The sequence below is a fragment of the Ptychodera flava genome, chromosome 15, assembly GCF_041260155.1.
Source record: "Ptychodera flava strain L36383 chromosome 15, AS_Pfla_20210202, whole genome shotgun sequence".
NCBI lineage: Eukaryota > Metazoa > Hemichordata > Enteropneusta > Ptychoderidae > Ptychodera > Ptychodera flava.
The window spans coordinates 7,569,797-7,577,500 of record NC_091942.1 but is presented as its reverse complement, the minus strand read 5'-3'; the positions used below and the strand labels follow the sequence as shown (position 1 = coordinate 7,577,500).

General features: G+C 38.5%; 1 protein-coding gene across 1 annotated transcript in view; it reads right to left on the bottom strand.

The window, feature by feature from the left end:
* LOC139151065 (uncharacterized) overlaps nucleotides 1-6,405 on the bottom strand; it is a 14,121-nt gene extending 7,716 nt beyond the window's left edge. The window contains exon 1 of the mRNA XM_070723591.1: nucleotides 6,216-6,405. The gene's annotated coding sequence lies outside the window, so the exon portion shown is untranslated. The remainder of the gene's footprint in view (nucleotides 1-6,215) is intronic.
* Nucleotides 6,406-7,704: the final 1,299 nt, after the last annotated feature.

Genomic DNA, 7,704 nt, shown 5'->3' with positions numbered 1-7,704 from the left:
TTGCGTGTGTGCCCTGTCTATTGGAACCTTTAATCATGAACCATCATCGCCGGCAAGACCTGCTTTTCATGGGAGGTCTGTTTCCTCGAGTTTTTTTCCGCGCCAGGTTTTTCCAGTAGCCGTGACCGGAACGATAGCTGTCGCGCATTCATAGTCTACCGAAAAGATCAAAGTTCACATCATCTAAAACGACATGCATTGTTGCGGGTGGCTACAAATAAAAATACATGCATATGATACTTTCCGAGGCCGATCCCGGCTGCCATCTGTACAATGTGCCCGGTAAGGTATGACATCGCCAGTCAGCGATTTTGAGAAATTGATACCAGAGATGCCTTTAAGGGCAAATATACTATTCCAGTATTTTAAAAGAACAGTCGAAGTTTGAAGAGGGGAAAGTGAAAATTGTCCTCTGATTAGAAAGTTACCCTCCTGCAATCCAGTTTTCTTCTCTCGTCGGTCCTTTCTAATATCCCTTTCATAACAACAGAAACTTATATATATCTCTCTCTCTCTCTCTCTCTCTCTCTCTCTCTCTCTCTCTCTCTCTCTCTCTCTCTCTCTCTCTCTCTCTCTCTCTCGAAGTATACAGATGTCCTCGTGGGAAATTACAGTGCTCTATGCTAAAGCAGAGCGTTATAAATAAACAAATTACTTCAAGTACAAAGTAATGAAATCTATTACTTAAGTTTCATGCATCTTGCAATCCTCAGATCTAAGGATTGCAAGATGCATGAAACTTAAGTAATAGATTTCATTACTTTGTACTTGAAGTAATTTGTTTATATATATATATATATAATATATATATATATATATATATATATATATATATATATATATATAAGTATATATATAATTTTGATTTAAAGTTTTATAAAACGTTTACTGGTCTAATATATATATATATTATATATATATATATATATATATATATATAAATATGTGTGTCTGTCTGTCTGTCTGTCTGTCTGTCTGTCTGTCTGTCTGGTCTGTCTCTGTGTGTCTCTATGTGTGTATTACATAATATTACATCTTCACATCCATGCCTACATACATATACATGTACATACATAAATGCAGGGGGAAAAGTTAAAAATTATCACTACTTCTGCACCCAGTGAGAATATCAAGTTCATTGTGTATGAAGCACAAGTTCCTTTGAAAATCAAATGTGTTCACATGAGCGATTGACACACACAGCTGTGCTATCGCTGTCACACAGATTGTGTTCTTTCAACAGATGCCACTTACGATCGACAGCTATACACCAATACGGTGTGTGTCCATGATAACTTGGTTTGGGCACTACTTACTCATTGAGCTAATTGATTGTTGATGATGCTTTCTGTATGGATGCATTACGGGACCGTTACCAAAGCAACCGAAAATTATGACAGCTTCAAAGGCGATCGGAGAAGACAGAGTGCAACCTCGATTTTCTTAACGATATTATCACTGGCACTGATAATCGGCACAAAGCTATATTGTTGTTAATATATATATATATATATATATATATATATATATATATATATATATATATATATATATATATATATATATATATATATATATATATATATATATATGCCTTAAATGTCCCTCTTGTAAACTTGCCCATTTACGACAATTTGAAAATGAATCATCCTTCGGCGAAAAGAGAATTTAAATTACAACCTACAACAGGGACAAAGACATTTCGAGTGGCTTCGACCATCTGTGACGAAATTATTAACAAGAATACCGATATATTAATAGACATGTTTATAGACACGGACGCGAACGCTCTTCCAACTTCGGTTCATTGGAACATGGAGGTAGCGCACTGACCAACTCAATGATTGAAAAGTTTGACGGCTACGATCTAGTTCAGCAGTTTTTTCTCGATGTGGCTTAAAACCAACGCTGGCCTATCATTCAACAGGAATTGCTTTGTTCATTTCACAATTGGTCAAATAGCTTGTTGTTAAACCGTATGTCCCTTATGGATAAAAGTATAAATGGGAGTTTAAATTTACATGTTGCATAATTTCTGGTATTGACTGCCAAACTGCACCTGGAAGAATACACCAAAAGTCAATATGTGCTCTTAACTTTTAAATGTGCACACACTGTAAGTCGTGTGTGTCAGTTTGTAGGGTGCGTATAATATACCAGGTTATTTCTTCATTTCTTTATTTATAATTATTTTTTCATTTATTTATTCCAGTTGCTTCCTAGCGTTAGACTTTGTCTCACTGGTCCTGGAAGAGATCATACCGCCTTTTTTTTTTCATATTGTCACGTCACGACGGGAAAATACATTTGCTATAATTCACCGAGGTTGTTGCACATTTTAGTTCCCGAAGGCGGAACCAGAACTATTTCGAACGGTTTATGCGCAAAAGAATGGAGTGAATTCTGGACTGTTGAAAGGTATCTCACCTGCTTTGGCTGCTTCGAAAAGAGGGGCGACGGAACAAAGGTTATATTACATTGAGCTGTCTACAAAACAGACCTCAAAATCATAATAGATGTCAAGTTATCGAGTTGAGAATACCATGGTGACGGGCAGAGTCCTCCCTATCGCCACAATATACATGTATGCAAATATCGTACGGCGGACATAGGGTGCACACATAATCAATTATTCATGCCGTTTAATTAATTTGTAGAGTAAGCAAGACGAATAAGTGAATAAAGTATGGTGATACAGTGTTTAACTCGAGGCATGGCGATCTGTAAAGCACGCTGAATCGCAATCCAACATTGCTCGGTCGAAGGCTTACAAGGAAATGGGATTCCAGGATTCTAGCAGCGAGGATAATTGACTGTGTTCAAACCGTAGGCTTTGTAAAACTCAGAGTAACGTCCTGAAAGCAAAATCCGCACAAATTATATGCGATATTCGAAAATGTCGCCACTCAATTAATATTACAGCTACTTCATTGTGCGTCAATGTCACAGCTACTCTGACGGTACTTGCAAAACGGTTTTATGGAATCGATGCGGACGCATCACGATCGAATCGAAACTAAAATTAGTGACTTTCATTTTTGTCAGTGGAATGACGCGGGTACTGTTTATGGCTGTTTTCCCACTTTTTAATTAGGAGTGGACCATTTGATATTTTGGAGGGGAGCATAAAAGAGTTTGAATAATAAAAGTGCATCGCGAACGCGTCAACCAGATTCTTCCACGTGTGGTGACTGCATCCCACAGAACACACCACTTCTCTGTAAGGTTGTCACGTGGGCTAGGCGCATGAGCTAAAAGTTTTACACTTTTGCTCATAGTTTGCTTGTAGAAACATTACATCTTTTTATTTCATAAGCAAGGGCCACACAAATTTGGGATTAAACAAATACCTTACTTAAACCTTGCCGATATTTGCAACTCAAAGCGTCAGGTCCGTTTCTGTTCTATGAGCGAAGAATTAAATTTTCGCTTTTCATGAATACAATAAGATAGAAAATTTTTTATGCTCCAGAGATTTCAGTTATATTTTGAAAAGGCAGAAGACCAGAAAAGAATTGTAAATGTTTGTATATCCAAATGCCGTCTCCCAGGCCAATAGTCAACCTATGTGTTACATCAGTTACACCAAAATGTGTGATCGCAAATCCGCTGTTCTTGTTTTAGTCTGACTAATATTACCTCGGTAAACAAAAAACAAACTTCCCTTTAGAATATATTGCAGTGAGTTACATCATTTGATACGTTTCTATGCAATACATGAATGTCTGAGTGTCATTTACGACTGGCCAATTTGAAGTATTACCACTACCGGTGTATACATTCGGGGGATCGTGTGTCTGCAGGGACAACCTTAAGGTCACTCTCGGACAATGGCTGTGCCTGCATTACTTACTGTGGTTACTTCGCTTTGGAGGTGAGGAAACATATCCACGATGGATGAACAGACGGCCTTTTATACACATCTTTTTCACAACAAATGATGGAATGATATTATTTTCAAAGCACCCCTACTGTGTCAAATGAGCCAAACCTTAGAGCTCGAAGTACCTGACAAAATAATCCGGAGCCAAAAGCTGAAAAAATACTTTTGGTATTAAACAAATTTATTCTTTATTTTATTTCATTCCGAAGTGCAATTACTCGAACATGCAAATACCGAGTAACAATGCAATTGTGACTAGCAAGAGAATTGCGCTCTAAAAATAGTAAACATGTTTCACACGACGGTGTATATTTAGCCAACGCAAGTCATCCCGAATTAACAAAACTCAATCAAGCATATTTGTAAGTCTTCACACCTTGGTTCAAGTGGGGGAAATGAGAGAGAAAGACCATTGAATTTCGTGACCTAAGACTTGTCAACTGTTTGATAAAACACAGCGTCCTGATGTACGCTCCCTCCTCTTACGCATCACATCATATTGACCTAGGGTGACCTCAATCGTTGTCAACGTGCTACTTTATACACTGATAATTCTATCTATCTGTCTATCTCCCTATCTATATACTATCTACCTGACTCATATTTATATTTACGTATATATGTCTGTACATACACACACATATATGATATTATATGCATATCTGTATATACTGTAAATATGTCTGTGTTTCACATAAATAACACATACACACAATAAAATAATGAAATCTATAACTTAAGTTTCATGATAAACGCTCTGCTTAGCATCGAGCAATGTAATTTCCACGAGGACATCTACTTATATATATTATATATATATATATATATATATATATATCTTAGATATATATGATTATATATATATATAGGATATTATATATATATATACATACATGTGTGTGTTGTCTGTGTGTCTGTATATATATATATATATATATATATATATATATATATATCTGTACGTGGATTGCAATGCATGCCAATATTTTTAATACATTTTCGTATGGTTATGATGGTCGAGAAATAAGTTACTAATTAGTATTGAACATGTCGATATGAATTTCTACCATGTCAGTGTGTGAACCCATGCATTCTCCCAGCAGCGACAAACTATTAGGCTTTGAAGATATCATAACAACAATGGAATTGCACGGTATACTCTGCGCCTGGATTGCTTGCCTTGAATAGATACTATCAGGCTATGGGCAAGGTTGTATCTAGGTAGTAAAGACCATGACAGAATTTCGTGTACACAAATGAATGATTTATAGATGTGTTCATTGTCTCAGGTTCAATTGCATAATTGGATACCTTATCGCTCACCTGGCTGAACATGCGACACGTCAATATTCTACAACCTGCACCACGTATCTGTGAAATGCAACGTTTATGAGACTGAAAAACAATGCCCGGCGACGCGTTATATAGAATATGATAAATATTCCATTCGCTGATCCAATAATGGACTAGCGTTGGTCATTACCCCGTTCATTAATTCCATTGATGAGTGTGCGTAATGTTAGAATCAGCGTACCGATTCATTTCGAGCCGTTTCGTCGATGTATATATTTATATGACATGAACTATCAACGGCTGAGTGTCACTCTCACCGACGCGACAGTGAGGATTTGACGGACAAAGAAATGAAAATTACACAAGGGCGTTCAGTACCGAAACGAGGCGGTCTAAACAGCAGACGACAAGAGGGGCGATTATAGGGGTGTTTTCACTTGTGCACGTACGTTTTGTGATACAGATACGCCAGTTCAGTCCGTTACTATAATAGCGCATAGCGCATGAAGGTAGTCTAAGGTCTCACACAATCATGTAACACGTGCCAATAAAGACAATTTTTTTCATAAATTTACCGATTTATTCAAAATTATTGATAAATGGGCTGACAGCAGTGTGCCACTCACTGTTGTCTTATCAATCGACGCGTTTTGAGGGCATCATTGGGGGAACTAGCGCTGTAGTCGTCGATATGGGTCGCTCGTCGTGAAGGTATGGACAGGTATTAATCGGACGTTGGCACACGTCCTCGCCGGCGGACACAGAAATCGTCATTTGAATTGGAATTGGACTAGAAGATGAAAATCCATTGAACACGGAACCGGAACAGTGATACAATCTGCTATGTACGTATTTGCCGGTTGACCTTGATCGCGTTACGCATGCAAACATGGGGCTTACATTGGATATCTAGAATAACACCATTTGGTACTTACTGTACGTATAACAAGATACGTACTGTCGTACTTTTCGTGCTAACAGAGGGGGAAAATGAACACTGCTGCAGCTTCGCTAGCATTCGTACGAAACAATAACTTACCACGTCGACCCCGGTGCCATACACAATCAGACAGCTTTTGAATGAAACAGTTCCCGGCGTCCGTATCACCTCGAAACGTTGGCACTCAGAATGTCATTTTCGCGCAGATCAAACCATTTAAGCCTCCCGTCGTGACGTCACCACTTACAGAAATGTAATATATGCCGCACGGAAAGAACAAAAAGTGCCAACGCAGAATAGGTCTCTGGCGTTGGTGGCGCTCATCACGCGGGGTGGAGCGCGCCTCAATTTGAATGCATCTATTGTCCAGCAGGGATAAATGGAATGCCAATCATATCTGTTTATTATGATGAAGAATGTTTTTGTTCACTGCAATGAAAATGTGATACATGCATTTGACCATTCGTCAATGGCTCTGCTTACGGTGAAAAGCGTCTGTTATTATGCTCTGGGTGTTTTTTTTTTATTGAATGACGTGTACAGATATTGTATGCACTGTTTTTGCAAAATTATCCCGGGAAAAAACCAGCGTTTGCGCCTAACGTTGCACCCTTAGTGCCTCCTATACCAACAACAAAAGGGAATAAAAGATAATTATGCTATCCCAACATTATATTATTGCCTGATAGCCTTTCAACAGCCACTGGCGCGTGCCGTATCGGCGCGGCCTTTACTTGCCTAACCTGAGACTGCGAAAAGTTGGAATACGGCTGTGTGCTCCTTGTGTCAGAAATCGCCTATGGTAAAATCCGCAGCGTGTTGTATAGCTATCACCAGCTGCAGTCGATTACAATTCATCTAATACATTCCTACTATCGGCCAATTAACGGCCAACAGCTTTCATAGCAAGACCTTGTCAGAACTCACCACTGGTTATAGCTGGTTAAGACTAAATAACCAACTACTGAGAATAGATAAAAGCGGAAGACTGCTAAGGCAGATTCTAACTAAGATTAGAACGGTTTTCATGTCATTGTGAGTGTATGATCTCGAGATCCTGTCGTTATATACCAACATAAAACGACTCGGGCGGTAAAGGAATGTTTTGGCCTTGGCAAAACACCAGGCCATTGCTAATGCTAATGTTCATATAAATACCGCCAAGGACACAAACTACCCTTGTATGTACTAACCAGCTTTTAAAACTTCCGTCACCAAACTATGTAGTGGTAATCAAGACATGCAGTAAGCATAACAAATAGATTGATGTTCAGAATAGTGCAGTGGGTATACAGTGTGATCAGTGCCTAGCAATCGATTTTGGATATAACTTTGCTTTTAAACTTTTTCAGAGAAAAAAAGGAGAATAAAAAAGTTTACACCATGTTCGTGTATTAAAGGGAAACCGTCGTCGGAACTGCGTCTGTGCGAGTTTCTTGTTTACAAACAATGTGTTTCGTGCACGATTTCTAGATGCACCTCATCATCATAGCTGCAACAATTTTATGACAGACATGTTTTAACTTTCATCAATCACCATCGTACCTTGGTTACAGTGTTTACATTGGTCGTAGGGGTCCCATACGGC